Source organism: Hyla sarda, chromosome 2 (assembly GCF_029499605.1).
Source record: "Hyla sarda isolate aHylSar1 chromosome 2, aHylSar1.hap1, whole genome shotgun sequence".
NCBI classification, from domain to species: domain Eukaryota; kingdom Metazoa; phylum Chordata; class Amphibia; order Anura; family Hylidae; genus Hyla; species Hyla sarda.
The window spans coordinates 59,774,279-59,789,105 of NC_079190.1; the positions used below are offsets into that span (position 1 = coordinate 59,774,279).

A 14,827-nucleotide genomic window follows, 5' to 3' on the forward strand; every position below is an offset into this window, starting at 1 on the left:
GCTGAATCAATTTGCTGCTGTAAAGCTTTTTTTTTCTCTGGAACAAACACCGTCTGCTCTCTCTGTTAAGAATCCCAGAAATGCCTGGCTGGCTGCTGATAGGCTGCATGCCACTATGTGATTCAGGGTCATCCCTCCTACCCAACTTTCCCAGAGTTCCTTGCCCCATGTCCTCACACAAGGGTTCGCCATTTTAGCCCCCCAGCCTGCACAAAATGGAGTGTAATGAAGCAATTTGCTTTATCGAATAGTGGCGATATTCGGATTCGTTACTAATTTTTCAGGAAATTCGTAAAGAATTCAGATTTGTCTGATTCGATTCGCTCATCGCTAGTGACAAACAATACTTTCCACATCCTTGTCAATCCCTGGTAAAAACAAATCTTCCATTGTTTGGTGCATACAATACAGTACTTTGTTGTTCCTCATGGGCTTGTTGTAGAGTTTGTCTTTGTCATGTCTGAGGCATCAAATGTTGCTTTTTGTGTAGAATAAATTGTGCTGCAATAGCTAGAGTAGCTGCTGTTCAACTTTTTAATAGACTGGATGACAATGTCAACCTACTTCCTGCCTTAAAGTGGTACTCCACTGGCCAGGACTAAAAGTTCAGAACACTGTGTGGGCTCTGTGGGGTTCGGCCACGCCCCTCTTGATGTCATGCCATGCCCTCTCTGTGCAAGTCTATGTGAGGGGGTGTGACGGCTGTCACGCCCCCTCCCATAGATTTGCATTGAGGGGACGTGGCATGACATCATGACGGGGCGTTGCGAACCCCGCAGTGCGCACACAGCATTCGGAACTAAATGTTCCGAACGCTGGCCAGTGGAGTACCACTTTAAACAATTCCTCAATTGTGAGATTTTTGCACCCAATTGAGCAAATATAGGAAAAACATCTTTAGCAGCAACAAAGTAAATATACTCCTTAGGTATAAATTATAAGGTGGTGCTAAAGACTGGAACAAACCTGAAAGTGTGCCACCGGCATTCATAGTCTCATTGTAAAAGATGAACAGAATAACATCTGCTATCATTTTATAATCCAGTACATGAAGATATGTGCAAAATCTTTTACATCCCCAAATAACAGCTACAGCTTCTTTTTGTGTTCAGGAATAACTAAGGGATCCGCTTGCATACAGAGCAGGTGTTAAGTCACCTGCATTTTGCCTCTAAATTAGAGTGTTGGCAGGGTGTGAGGTACAGGGCAGAAGTTGTTACCCTAGGGGCAGATGGTATTAACCCCTGGTATTCGTGATGCCAGAGCGTGGTTAAGCCTATAACCATCCGAAAGTATACCGCTGGATCCTGGGCTAGGCAAGGGGGTAATTAAGACTCCGACGCCAAGTTACGGACAACGGTAGCTTTTCTGAGGGTAGACAGATGATACAGTCTACGCAGTACAGTCAATATCCAAAGGAGGTGACCAGTGACACAGGGGGACCTCGCAGGCTTGCTGGGACTTGCAGTATGTAGAGACACTTTAGTTCAGACCACGGTGACTATATAGAAGACTTGACTTGACTGACTTGTCAATTGACATGAAGATGACTTTGAGCTTACTTGAGCTGACTTTGTGGCTGCAGACTTTAGGCTTTAGGTCTCCAATGCTCTGGACACTCTCTGAGACGTCTTGTCTGAACTGGACCTCAGGAACAAGAGCTAAGGGCTCTAAGAGAGAGATTGCAGCCCTCCACTGGTTTTATAGGGGAGCTTAGCAATGATGATCCCATAGGTCACTTGGGGGTCACCTGGTGACTAGTGCCTCCTGGGTAACAAGCGCATGGTATAATATTTAAAGCAACAGTACAAGCAACAGTACAAACATATATACAATAGGGGTTACACTGTAAGGGGGGCCCTGGGGACATGGAGGGACTCTGTCCATCTAGGGACAAATGACCTGGCTTGCAATGAAGTTTCAGAGATGAAGGAATCTTTTATCACACTTGGTAATGATGTACAGGATTTTGCATCCACTGTTTCATTTTCTGAAGTTCTGCCTGTGCATAACGTTCAGCACGATAGGCAGAGGCACATTAAAGAGTTCAACTTATGGCTTAGTAAATGGTGTCAAGAGCAAGGATTTGGATTTGTGTCTCATGATAGCTCTACTTGGAATAGTAAGGAACCGTACAAAAAAGATGGTTTGCATCTTTCTCTCAAAGGAACAAATGTACTCAGTGAACAATTCCAAGAATTTACTAAGCAGTATTTAAACTAGGAAGGGGGGGGGGGGCAAAAGAGTGAAAATCCATGAGTCCAATTGCCCCCCGAAACAATGTCAGAACATGTCAGTAGCCCAGAAGTTAAGAAATGACAAGCTCAGAGTCCTGTCTACAAATGCCCGCAGTCTAGGTAATAAAATCAATGAGCTTGGGTCAATAATGGCATCTGAGAATGTAGATTTAGTGGCTATTACTGAGACATGGTTTAATGAAAGGAATGACTGGGACATATCCATACCAGGGTACTCTTTATACAGAAGAGACAGAGAAGGCAAGAAAGGAGGAGGAGTGGCCCTATATGTGAAAGATAGCATAAAATCTAACCTAATACAAGTTAGTGAGGCAACCACAGAGTCAGTTTGGGTTATGTTGCAGTTTGGTAATCATGCAGTAACTCGTGTAGGTGTGATATACAGACCACCTAGCCAAGTTAAAGAAGTAGATGATCTACTAGTTGAAGAAATATCTAAAATGGCAATGAAAGGAAAAGTTATCATTATGGGAGACTTCAATCTTCCAGATATAAACTGGAAAACCAAAATAGCAAGTTCTGCCAGGAGTACAGATATTCTAAATTCCCTCCTGTGATTATCTCTACAACAAGTAGTTGACGAGCCAACGCGGAAGGAGGCCCTTTTGGATTTGGTATTCACAAATGGGGATTTGGTATATGATGTTATTGTTGGCGAAAGCTTGGGATCTAGTGATCACCATTCAGTGTGGTTTAATATAAGAACAGTGAAGGAGTCACACCACAAAAAAACAAAAGTTTTAGATTTTAGAAAAACAGACTTTTCAAAAATGAGATTAGTCATAAATGAGTCCCTATCAGACTGGAACAAATTACATGGAGTTCAGGAGAAATGGGACTACTTAAAAGATGCTTTATTGAAGGCAACAGAAAATTGCACTAGACTTGTCAGTAAAAGAAGAAAGAGGAAGAGACTACTGTGGTACTCAGCAGAAGTGGCCAAAATCATAAAAAACAAAAAACTAGCATTTAGTAATTATAAAACAACCCAGAGCAATGAACATAGGGAAATTTACAAGACTAGGTAGAAAGAGGCCAAGCAAGTTATAAGAACTTCTAAAGCACAAGCAGAAGAAAAAATGGAATAACTAAATTAAAAACAAAAGAAGGAAGGTATGTAGAAGAGAATAAGGGGCTAGCCGACTGCCTTAATGAATATTTCTGTTCAGTTTTTACAGAAGAAAAAGAAGGAAAAGGACCTCCATTAGAGAGAAAAACTAAGGAATTGTTTGATGCATGTGTCTTTACAGAGGAAGAGGTTCTACATTTGCTATCTAAAGTGAAGACAAATAAATCACAGGGGCCTGATGGGATACACCCAAAATTATTAAAAGAGTTTAGTGGTGAGCTAGCAAACCGTTAGCAGATTTATTTAACCAATCAATGGTAACAGGAGTTGTCCCGTAAGATTGGAAATTAGCAAATGTTGTGCCCATTCACAAGAAAGGTAGTAAGGAGGAATCAAGCAACTATAGGCCAGTAAGTCTGACATCAATAGTGGAGAAATTAATGGAAATCCTACTAAAGTATAGAATTGTGGAACATCTAAAATCCCATGGATTGCAAGATGAAAAACAACATGGGTTTACTTCAGGGAGATCATGTCAAACAAATCTTATTGATTTTTTTGACTGGGTGACTAAAATAATAGATGGCGGAGGGGCAGTAGACATCGCATATCTAGATTTTAGTAAGGCTTTTGACACTGTCCCACATAGAAGACTTATCAATAAACTACAGTCATTGAGCTTGGACTCCAATATTGTTGAGTGGATTAGGCAGTGGCTGAGTAACAGACAACAGAGGGTTGTAGTCAATGGAGAATATTCAGAGCAAGGTCTTGTCACCAGTGGGGACCTCAGGGATCTGTACTGGGACCAATATTGTTTAATATCTTCATTAGCGATATTACAGAAGGTCTCGATGGTAAGGTATGTCTTTTTGCTGATGACACAAAGATATGTAACAGGGTTGATGTTGGAAAAGGATTTAGGCAAAATAGAAGAATGGTCAGAAATCTGGCAACTGAAATTTAATGTGGATAAGTACCAGATAATGCACCTGGGGCGTAAAAACCCTCAGGCAGAAAAAGAATATAGATTATTTGACACAGCCCTGACCTCAGTATCTGAGGAGAGGGATTTAGGAGTAATTATTTCAGAAGACTTAAAGGTAGGAAGACAATGTAATAGAGCAGTAGGAAATGCTAGCAGAATGCTTGGATGTATAGGGAGAGGTATAAGCAGTAGAAAGAGAGAAGTGCTCATGCCGCTGTACAGAACACTGGTGAGACCTCAATTGGAGTATTGTGCGCAGTACTGGAGGCCGTATCTCCACAAGGATATAGATACTCTAGAGAGAGTTCAAAGAAGCGCTACTAAACTAGTACATGGACTGCAGGATAAAACGTACCAGGAAAGGTTAAAGGACCTTAACATGTATAGCTTGGAAGAAAGAAGAGACAGAGGGGATATGATAGAGACTTTTAAATACATAAAGGGAATCAACATGGTAAAGGAGGAGAGCATATTTAAAAGAAGAAAAACTACCACAAGAGGACATAGTTTTAAATTAGAGGGGCAAAGGTTTAAAAGTAATATCAGGAAGTATTACTTTACTGAGAGAGTAATGGATGCATGGAATAGCCTTCCTGCAGAAGTGGCCGCTGCAAATACAGTGAAGGAGTTTAAACATGCATGGGATAAGCATAAGGCTATCCTTCATATAAGATAGGGCCAGGGACTATTCATAGTATTCAGATTATTGGGCAGACTAGATGGGCCAAATGGTTCTTATCTGCCGACACATTCTATGTTTCTATGTTTCTCTGCCTGACAGGGCAGGCGAAATGTATGGGTACAACCAATCCCAACCTGGACCACCACACTAGGATGGCACCTGACACCACAGGGCTGGCATCAACAACGTTTGGTTGTTCTCGCACATAGCCTGGAATATGTGAAGTCAGCGGCATTGCTCAGGTGGTATAAGGCTAAGTTTCCACTTGTTTTTTTCTGGCAGTTTTTGGAATACTGCAGAGTTGTTGAGCCGAAGTCAGAAGCAGATCCATAAGGAGGAGAAGTGTAAGTCCTTCCTTTATATGTCCTATTCCTTTTGAATACACTTCTGTCTTTGGCTTAAAAACTGCTGTGACAGTTTTCCAAAAACTGCCAGAAAAAAAACCAAATGGAAACTTAGCCTAATAGTTCTGCAATCTCTTGTGGACTGGGAAGTGTGAGATTGTCCTTTCTCAGCAGACTTGTTCTCAGGTACAGAGAAGCATTTCTCAGTAAACTCTCTGATGATATCACCTGTTAGAGCACAAAATCCTCTATACTTTGCAGGTCACTTTAACTTTGTTCGCATGTATCATTGATGGTTTCCTTCACTTCTTGTATTGTCTAACTAAACAGATATTTTTAATATGGAATGTTTCTTTGGTCCACAGTATTCAATAGCCTGAATCCTGTCCTGGACTTCTGCTCATGCTAGAAGCAACAGAACAAGAGTTATTTAGTTTGGAAAAGACACGGCTTAGGGGCGACTTAATAAATATGTATAAATATAGGGGCAAGTACAGAGATCTCTCCCATGACCTATTTATACCAAGGACTGTATCTATAACAAGGGGGCATCCTCTACGTCTAGAGCAGGGGTCCTCAAACTTTTTAAACGGCGGGCCAGATTACTGTCCCTCAGACCGTTGGAGGGACTATAGATATCAAAACATGATCAAATTCCTGTGCACACTTATATATCTTATTAGTGGACTACCACTTTAAGTACGCAGCACAGTCCCCCCCCCCCCCCCCCACATTAGGTTGGCAGTATAGATCCCCCCACATTAGGTTGTAGTTCCCACACATTAGGGTTGGCAGTACAGTTCCCCCACATTAGGGTTGGCAGTACAGTTCTCCGACATTAGGTGCAGTACAATTCCCCCACATTAGGTGCAGTACAATTCCCCCACATTAGGTGCAGTACAATTCCCCACATTAGGTGCAGTACAATTCCCCCACATTAGGTGCAGTACAATTCCCCCACATTAGGTGCAGTACAATTCCCCCACATTAGGTGCAGTACAATTCCCCACATTAGGTGCAGTACAATTCCCCCACATTAGGTGCAGTACAATTCCCCCACATTAGGTGCAGTACAATTCCTCCAAATTAGGTGCAGTACAGTTCCCCCACATTAGGTGCAGTATAGCTCCCCACATTAGGTGCAGTATAGTTCCCCCATATTAGGTGCAGCATGTACCCCCACATTAGGTGCAGTATAGAGCCCCAAATTAGGTGCAGCATGTTCCCCCACATTAGGTGCAGCATGTTCCCCCACATTAGGTGCAGTATAGATCCCCCAAATAAGGTGCAGTATAGCTCCCCACATTAGGTGCAGCATGTTCCCCCACATTAGGTGCAGTACAGTTCCCCCACATTAGGTGCAGTACAGTTCCCCCACATTAGGTGCAGTACAGTTCCCCCACATTAGGTGCAGTATAGCTCCCCACATTAGGTGCAGTATAGTTCCTCCATATTAGATGCAGCATGTACCCCCACATTAGGTGCAGTATAGATCCCCCAAATACGGTTCAGCATGTTCCCCCACATTAGGTGCAGTATAGATCCCCCAAATAAGGTTCAGCATGTTCCCCCACATTAGGTGCAGCATGTTCCCCCACATTAGGTGCAGTATAGATCCCCCAAATTAGGTGCAGTATAGCTCCCCACATTAGGTGCAGTATGTTCCCCCACATTAGGTGCAGTATGTTTCCCCACAGACATATAGCCTCCAGCCATACAGTGTATGGCTGGAGGCTGTATGCCTGTGTTCTGCCCCCACTTCAGTGCTCCGACCACTGCTCCTCCCTTCCGGACATAGCAGTAAGTCCCGGGACCGAAGAAGTGGTGGTCGGAGCACCGAAGCTGAGGTGCCGCTGGTAACACTTACCTAGCTGGCCAGCGCAAGTCCTCATCGCTGCCCCGCTCCTCCGCGCTCCATTGCTATGGGTGCACGCACGGCATCAGTGACGTCCCTGCGTGCGCCACCTTCCCGGCGGCCCCTGTGTTTTTAAAGTAAACGCGGGGTCTCCGAGAGTGCATCCCTGTTTCCCAAAAACATCTTCCGGGACACAGGGATGTCCCAGGCAGCAGTGGGCCGGATAAATGTCCTCAGCGGGCCGCATATGGCCCGCGGACCTTAGTTTGAGGACCCCTTGTCTACAGCAAAGAAGGTTTCTAAACCAACATAGATGGGGTTCTGTACTGCAAGAGCAATAAGACTAAGGAACCCTCTGAGGCAGTGGTCATGGTGGTTATTGGCACTAGAATTATAGGGACAGAATGCTGACCCACGGATTAATTCTTGATTTATCCACGGATTTGGGAAGAAATTGTCCGCCCTTCCTCCCCCCCCCCCCCCCCCACCCCCAATAAAGGTTTTTTGTCTTTCTCTAGATCAATACAGTAGAGCAACTTGCCTCTAATCTGTGACAAAATAGTTTTTCTGGGGTGCAAAAATAACTGGGAAACAACTTTAAGCTACCCAGATGTCTTTGTCTTAAAATGTACCTGTCAGATCTCACAAAAAAGAAAAATAGATAAATATGTTACTCAGTACCTAATCCTGACCATGTACATCTAATTTTGATGCCTCTATCACCCATATTTATTATACAAATCCCTCTTGTCATTAGCTCACAGTGTTAGAAATCCTCCCAGGGGTGGGAGTTGATTGGTGTGTGGTAGAAGGGGGCATGTCCCTCCTTGTGGCGATGGGAGGTGATTGGTGTCTGGTGGGAGGGGGCATGTCCCTCCCTTGTGATGGTGGGAGGTGATTGGTGTGTGTTGGGAGGGGGCATGTCCCTCCCTTGTGATGGTGGGAGGTGATTGGTGTGTGTTGGGAGGGGGCATGTCCCTCCCTTGTGGTGGTGGGAAATGATTGGTGTTTCTGCTCATGGAGCCTTGTCTATGAGTCATCTTTTGTCCTGATGCTGCTACAGGACTATTTAGTTCCCCAGTAGGTATTGAGACCCCTAGTGGTGGGATTTTCAGGAGATATTTTCTTTATTAAATATTCCAAACATGTCAAACAAACATATTGCAAAAGGTCTTTAATTTTCATCAGTAACAACATATAAAAAGTTTTTGGATCTGACAGTGCCCATTTAACTTTACCAAGAACCAATGTTACAAATAATTTGCTCCTCCTGCAGGACAAACATCTTAGACTTTTCGCTCCAGACCCCCTTTCCCATCCAGACAAACATCTCATCCAAGGTGCCCCAAATGGTCATATTTCCTCACACAGTAATAATGCTGCCCTAAAAGTTATAGTGCCCCCATTAAGCACTCTCAATGTTTTTCTGTGTAATGCAAGTTACATGACCGAACCAACAGGTATTGTTACACTGCTCTCTCCAACCTCTGTATAGGGCTGTGCACAGATTTGATGGTTCAGAACTGCTGAAAACTCCCTTTAAGAAATTCTTTATTTCTAAAAGAAATGAAGCTGCGTGAAAGTGATGAATGGTTATTTTGTACTAGGTCACATGAGGCTTGCGTCAGCGGACTGCAGGCTGGTATGCTGATGTCTGTCAACATGGGAACCATGTGTCACTGGGTCATATACAGGGGCAAATCTACTGTTTCTTTTAGCATTTTTTAGAAATATTCTGACTTCTAAGACGGCCAGGGAAAGCAAAGGAATCTGCTTAGTTGAAGCAGAAGTTAGACAGTAGTAAGGAAAGCGTATTATTATATCTTCTTGATCTAACTATAGAAAAGCAGAATACAGAAAAATTACAGGATCAATGAGATATGGTAGATACCAGGTTGTCAGATATTCTGGATTATCGTACAGTCTTAGACAAGCATACTGTGCATTTCTTTTTCAAATAAGTTTGTACAAACTTGTCAAATATTGTAAATCCTCTACACCATTATTTAATGGCTCCATATAAGCTTACAGTCAAAGGAGCCATATTAAAGCACCCATGGACGTCTAGGGGGCCATAGTCTACCTCTGTATGCCTTTGGTTTCACCTTGAAGACGTAAAAAAAAAGTTCCATTAGCCGTAGTATTAGGGCAGGATTACACATGCTGTATTTTGCTGTATTTGCTTTAGTGTATTTTCCTTTCCATTAAAGTCAATTGGTGGCAAAATTAGCTGCTTATTTTGCTACACATTTTGTTGAGCTTCAATGAGTAAGAAAATATGCAACAGCAAATACACAGCCAAATATGGCACATGTGACCTACCCTTATACTAGACATGTGCAATTCGGTTCGGCACGAATGTCAAATTTACCGAATTTTGCCATTTTCGTGCATTCGGGCCGTTCCGAATGCACGAAAACATTTTTCGAATATTTCCGAATAGCAACGATAAAACGAATAGCAACATAACGAATGCATTTGTTATTCTCCGAATGCATGCGGTAAAAAAAACGAATGCATTCGTTATCCGAAAACAAATGCATTAATTATTTACCGAATGCATGCGGTAAAAAAAACGAAAGTAAAGAATTTTTTCTAATTTTTTATTGTTCCTTGCGCTACACTGTTTCTGATTGTTAGTTATTGTTTTACTGTTACTAGGGTGCCTCCAGCTGTTGCAAAACTACAACACCCACCCAGCATGCGGCGGTCTGGGCATGCTGGGAGTTGTAGTTTTGCAACAGCTGGAGGCACACTTTGGCTAACACACGCATTCGCGTAATGCTTTTTAATTCATTTTCAAATTCCGCTGGCTTTTGTCAGAAATGGGTTACCAGGTCAATGGCATGCATAGTAATTGCCGTGGGAACATTTTTCATTCATAAAACTGCAGGCTTAATTGGACAATTGCCGTGTAGAATGCTTAGGACACCAAACATTCTACACTGAAATTATCCAATTAAGTCTGCGGTTTTATGAATGAAAAATGTTCCCACGGCAATTATTATGCATGTCATTGACCTCAATCACTCGACAATCAAACACATCGATCAAACACATCAATCCTTCATACAGCATTCATTCATTCATTTACTCCCGATAATGGTCTCCTACTTAAAAAAGATACGAATGTATCCGAAAAAAATCAAACCCAGACACCCGAATACCGAATGTATCCGAAAAAATTAGCCCCCGGAAACCCGAATACCGAATGTATCTGAAAAAATTAACCCACCGGACACCCGAATACCGAATGTATCCGAAAAAAATGAAACCTGGACACCCGAATACCGAATGTATCTGAAAATCAAAACTGAAAATATTGCTGAACCAAAAATTTTATAAAAAACAAAAAAAACGAAAATTTTTCTTCTGCATGTGTCTACCTTATACACTAGAGAATTGTTACCGAACCTTTGGCTCTCCAGCAGTTGCCAAACTTCAACTCCCAACAGCTGGAGATTCACAGGTTGTATTGTGTGACCATACATGACACATCCAAACCCTACGCTCTCATCATCAACAGTCTCTTGTTTTTGCAACTTATTCTTTGATCTAAATAGAAACCTCTCAAAAGACCACCTCTCTAAGAAGGCCTCGTATCTAGATCAGATTTAGTGTGATAGATTCTTGGTCCACAATACACTATACTTTGTGGAACTTTCTTTTAAGAGACCCCCAACATAGGAGACCACATTTCAACAGGAGTTCCTATCAACCGCATCAGTAATATCCTGAAAAAATCTCTGGTTCTGGCTTCTGGGATAGTCAGGCTATTTTCACATGATGGAATATCTGAGCAGAATCTGGTGGAAAAATTTAGCCTGGAAAGTCCCAGTGCTTTCAATGTTATTCGACTGCAACATGCACACAACGTATTTTCCACATTGAAAACATTTACCCCAGAAATCCAAATTATGGCCTCCGCAGAAAAAAATGACATGACTACTTGGAAATGCGCCTTCTCTGGCACTGGCATGTTCTGCCAGCGTCCTTTATATGTTGCATTGTCCGGGTGGACATTCTGAAAATATTCTCTCATGTGAACATAGCCTTATCAACGTTGTCCCTGATATTACCTCCTGATTACTGACTATGATTTAGGTTTTGGTTCTGTTACTGATGTACCCATTCGGTACTGACCTGCCTTGCTGACTATCCTTCCCTTCTCTGTGCACTTAGTTAGGAAGGGACTGTAGCTCCAGTAGGGTTGTTGCCTAGGGCAGATACAGCAAAGAGGTAGGGGAAGGGGAGCTGTGAGAATAGGGCTGCACTTCTCTGTCCTGATCCAAACCACAAACTGGCAGAGGAAGGGGCAGATGAAACAACCAATGTACTGACAGGACAGAAACTCAAGCAAGTTCTACATACTACAACGCTAACAACTAACAATACATTTCATGGATCACAATAACTGATGAAGAGCCATAAGGGAAGAAATCTATAATAAGCTATTAGAGAGAACAGGCCCAAGTTACTCTACTTGCATTAGGTCCCTCTGCTGTCTCCAATGCATATATTCCCCTAAACCACCCCCCTCCCCACCCCCACACACACACACACGCTCACACATTAATATTTCTACTAATTGACATATTACTAACAGTATACAAAAGAGTCATTGTTATTGTACTCATTGCATATGTACGAAAGAATAACTGTTACAGTACACAAAAAAAAGTAACTGTTATAGAACACATAGCCTTAGATACAGTGGCATTAGCTAGTGGCATTAGATACAGTGACATTATATACAGTGACATTAGATACAGTGACATTAGATATAGAGATGAGAGAACTTACAGTAAATTCGATTCGTCACGAACTTCTCAGCTCGGCAGTTGATGACTTTTCCTGCATAAATTAGTTCAGCTTTCAGGTGCTCCGGTGGGCTGGAAAAGGTGGATACATTCCTAGGAAAGAGTCTCCTAGGACTGTATCCACCTTTTTCAGCCCACCGGAGCAACAGAAAGCTGAACTAATTTATGCAGGAAAAGTCAGCAACCCCCGAGCTGAGAAGTTCGCGATGAATCGAATTTACTGTAAGTTCGCTCATCTCTAATTAGATACAGTGACATTAGATAGTGGCATTAGATACAGTGACATTATATACAGTGACATTAGATACAGTGGCATTAGATAAAATGGTAGGTAAAGTCCTTGAGAGTTGGGTGCCCTTGACTTTTTGCTCTTATTTCAAAGACCCTAAAACTATGTTTTTGTGTTTTTTCTCTCCAATTTGGATAGTCAGGTTTAGTAAATCCGATTCCAAGTACTGTACTTCTTTACTGCATTCACTAAGGAGATTTTTTACAGGAGTTCATACAGTATGGGTTTTTGAGGACATTAAGTGTAGCACAACCACAGGGAAGAACCTCCTGGAAAGTTTGTATTCTTTTTGAAAAGAACTCCTTGTGAGCTATGGTACCTAGCAGCCAAAACAAGAACGTTGGACTCTAGCTCATTATTGTATGGCACTGCTTTGCTGGTGCCATCTACTGGTTTTCAGATAGAACTGACAGAAATCCATAAGTGTTTACATTCTTTCATTACATTTTTATGAGAACCAATTATGTCTATCAAAAAGGAGATAGTTACAGTAGTGGATATTATTTGAATGGAACGAATCTCCAGCTGTTAAAGAAAGTGAGTAAGCAGAGAATAAAAAAAAAAAAGAATACATATAATAATATTAATGAAAATTTATCCTAGGGGCAAGCCTAGATCACCACTGATAGAGCAAAATATATATATATATATATATATATATATATATATATTTGTGGGGGAATTACTACTGCAAGCAAAACACAGCGTTTGCAGGCAAACTGAGCTTTCAACGTCCCTTCCCCCACATTTCCCCGCCTTCCTACTGTGCCATGCTTACTGAATCTCCTGTCCTCTCTCTAACGCGCCGGCCGTCTGCCCAACACCCCTTTAGCAGACTAGTTTATTTCCATGTGCGGGCGAGTCCATTTAAGTGTATTATGGCACAAGGTAGGGCTAAATAAACAAGTCTTATATGCATATTCTTCATATGGTTTATAAGCCTAATATGTCTGTCTCCCCCCCTGGCTGATTTGTCAGTCAGTGTTATATTGGACACTGAAAGGGGACACCGAAAGTATATGATTTATTTGATTTACAATTAGAGATGAGCGAACTTTTGAAAAATTTGATTCTGCCGATTCGCGGAATTTTTCGAAAAAATTTGGTTCGATCTGAATTTATTTGCGGCAAATCTATATAAAAAATGGCTATTTCTGACCTACAGGGAGCCTCAATAGGGGTATAGAACACTTTGCTGTGTTCTAACACGCATATGGAGTGTAAAATAATACTGTTATTCAGTATGACATGCAGATTACAGGCATCGCTTTTAGAATCACTGCCGCAGAGCGGGACAATGACAGAGCGTGGATGTGGCATCAGTATGAGGAGACCATATAGTGGCTGAATGACACAGCCTGGAGCTGGCTAGCAGCATGAGGACACCATATAGTGGCTGAATGACACAGCCTGGAGCTGGCTAGCAGCATGAGTAGACACTAGGGCTTCACAATCCCAAAGATTAAAAGATAAATTTGGAAATTTAAACTGAAGATTTTGGGCAGCTAGTGCTACCATAACAAAATTTTTATTCCCAGACCCAGGCCCAGCAACATCAGTAAACCATATTTTGCCTGAATGGCAAAGCTTTGAGTTGGCTAAAGCATGAGGAGACCATATAGTGGGCCCTGGCGTGGGAGTACAGAGGACCAAATCTAACAAGGAGTCATATGTCACATGGCAGCACAATGACAGAGCCTGGAGGTGGCATCAGTAGGAGGAGACCATATAGTGGCTGAATGGCAAAGCCTGGAGTTGGCTGAAGCATGAGAAGAGACCATATAGTGGCTGAATGAGACAGCCTGGAGGTGGCATCAGTATGAACAGACCATATAGTGGCTGAATGACTGCCTGGAGTTTGTGGCAGCATGGGGAGACCATATAGTGGCACAGCCTGGAGTTGGTGGCAGATGAGGAGACAATAGGGCCTCACAATCCATAAGATCAAAGGAGAACTCCAGAATATAAAAATTTTCCCCCATACTGCCGGCAGTAAAAAAAAAATAAAGATGTACATACCTTCCTTCGCTCCCCCAGGGCCTCCGGTAAACGGCTCCTGTCACCGCCACGATCCACTTCCTGGTGGTCGGCGAGTCATACTGCGCTCAGCTAATCACCGGCCGCAGTGAAGTCCCGACTCGGCCGGCGATAGGCTGAGAGGCAGTGTGAGAACGCTTCAAGACACAATATTCTTCACTACACCGGCACATGCTGCCGGGACCGAAAACATCACACTGTCGCTCAGCCTATTGCCGGCCGAGCCGGGACTTCACTGCAGCCGGTGATTGGCTGAACGCAGTATGACTCGCCGACCACCAGCAACCAGGAAGAGGATCGCGGCAGAGACTGGAGACAGTTACCGGAGGCCCCGGGGGAGCGAAGGAAGGTATGTACATCTTTATTTTTTTACTGCTGGCAGTATGGGGGATTATTTTTATATTCTGGAGTTCTCCGTTAAAAGATGAATTCTGAAATTTAAACTGAAGATTTTGGGGTAGCTAGTGTTACCATAACAACATTTT

The 14,827-nt window shown here is 42.6% G+C and overlaps 1 protein-coding gene across 5 annotated transcripts in view; it reads left to right on the forward strand.

Annotated features, from left to right (window-relative positions):
- The window catches only part of RXFP2 (relaxin family peptide receptor 2), a 430,781-nt gene that overhangs the window by 266,576 nt on the left and 149,378 nt on the right, over positions 1-14,827 (forward strand). The window lies entirely within an intron of this gene.